Source organism: Carlito syrichta, unplaced genomic scaffold, assembly GCF_000164805.1.
Source record: "Carlito syrichta isolate Samal-C Ts95f unplaced genomic scaffold, Tarsius_syrichta-2.0.1 Scaffold288189, whole genome shotgun sequence".
NCBI classification, from domain to species: domain Eukaryota; kingdom Metazoa; phylum Chordata; class Mammalia; order Primates; family Tarsiidae; genus Carlito; species Carlito syrichta.
Genome location: NW_007232285.1, coordinates 1 through 2,176, shown reverse-complemented (window position 1 = coordinate 2,176; position 2,176 = coordinate 1).

The following is a 2,176-nucleotide window of genomic DNA, read 5'->3' as shown; positions in this document are numbered from 1 at the left end:
AGCCGGGCGTGGTAGTGTGCACCTGTAGTTCCAGCTACTTGGAAGGCTGAGGCAGAAGGATGGCCGGAGCCCAGCGGGTTGAGGCTGCGGTGGCTGGGTGCGGCCATTGCACTCCAGTCTGGGTGACGGAGTGAGACTCCAGCTCAAATAAATAAATAAATAAATAAAGTTTATAAATTAGCCGGGCTTGGTGGCTCAGCCTGTAATCACGCGTCTTGGGAGGCTGAGGTGAGTGGATTGCCTGAGCCCACGGATTCGAGACCCGGCTGGGCAACTTGGCGAGATCTCATCTCCTCAATAAATAAAAAAATCAGCCGGGTGTGGTAGCACATGCCTGTAATTCTGGCTACTTGGAAGGCTGAGGCGGAAGGATCGCTGGAGCCCAGCAGGTCGAGGCTGCCGTGGCCGGAATCAGCCACTGCACTCCAGTCTGGGTGACAGAGTGAGACTCCAACTCAAAAATAAATAAATAAATAAATAAATAAATAAATAAATAAAGTTTATAAGTTCATCTCACAATTGCTAATTTATTACACTAAGCAGGACAAATTAAGGGATAAGGACTTTATTTTTAGCAAGTTATTTTTATTACAAATATTCTTGTTTTCGTAATATGATTTTTGTTTGAGGGATGTACTAATATTGAAAAATTAATTTGTTATATGGAAATAACTTTTATAGCTAGAGGAAACTAGAGTATCTAGCTTAAGCTTCTTTTTATACACCTGAAGAAACACAGTACCAGAGTTTAAAGTAATTTGCCAGCCAGGCACAGTGACTCATGCCTATAATCCCAGCATCCTGGAAGGCAGAGGCAAGAAGATTGCCTAGGCCCTTGGGTTTGAGACCAGCCTGAGCAACATGGCAAGACCTTGTCTCTACAATAAATTTAAAAAATTAGCCAGGCATGGTGGCGTGCATCTGTAGTTCCAGCTACTTGGAAGGCTGAGGTGAAAGGATCATCTGAGCCCAGCAGATTGAGGCTGCGGTGACCATGAGCATGCCACTGCACTCCATCCAGCCTGGGTCACAGAGTGAGACTCCAATTCAAAAAATAAATAAATAAATAAAATAAAGTAATTTGCCAAGATCACACAGGGACTTAAGTATATTTCGAGAGAGATTCTGTAGGTCTGAACATTCACAGAACAGCTTACAAAGTTCTTACAAAGTCAGTGTTACAAAGTCAGTGTTCTTTACAAAGAACACTTAGCTTACAAAGTCAGTGTTCTTTAGGATACTTCATGTACTTCAAGCAAAAAATACCCCAAAAAACTTCATCCACCTTACTCTATTTGAGATTTTGTTTCTGCTTGCACACTATTCATCAGCACTGGCTCCTGGGAAAATGTTGCCATTATTCCTGGTTGAACTACCTTTGTCTCTCTTTATACTCATGGCTTTCGATCTATTAATTTTGTTATTTATTTATTTTTATTTTGAGTCGGGGTCTCAGTCTGTCACCTAGGCATGATCACAACTCACTGCAGCCTCGACCTCCTGGGCTTAGTGATCCTTCTGCCTCAGCCTCCCAAGTAGCTGGGATTACAGGTGCACAACACCATTCTTGGCTAATTGTTTTTATTTTTGGTAGAGATGAGGTCTCACTATGTTGCCCAGGATAGTCTCAAACTACTGGGCTCAAGTGATCCTTCCACCTTGGCCTCCCAAAGTGCTGAGATTATAGGTGTGAGGCACTGCTCCTAGCCTCTATCCCTCAGTTTTAATCTGTAGGAAGATTTTTTCCTCTCACCCTGCAGCAATCTGAAATTTGCTGTAAATTCATTAAAAGATACTGTCATTCCATAGTCCTGAAGTTATTATCACTCTAACTTAATTTTTGTTATGGGAGGGTCTAACAATACCTTATTTATATGATTTGTCTGAAAAAGTTGCTACCTTCATGGTTGAGCTGAATAAGAGAGTTATCCTGAAAAGAGACCACAGAATGATTTAGCAGCTATTTTGATAGAGTAACACAGGGCTTATATATTGCCACTGGGATAGTTTGTACTCAATGTGCTTGGAAAAAATGCCCTGAGATTATAAAAGAATTTAACACTATCATTCAAGCCGGGCTCGGTGGCTCAGCCTGTAATCCCGCGCCTTTGGGAGGCTGAGGTGAGTGGATTGCCTGAGCCCGCGGGTTCGAGACCCGCCTGGGCAGCGAGACCTC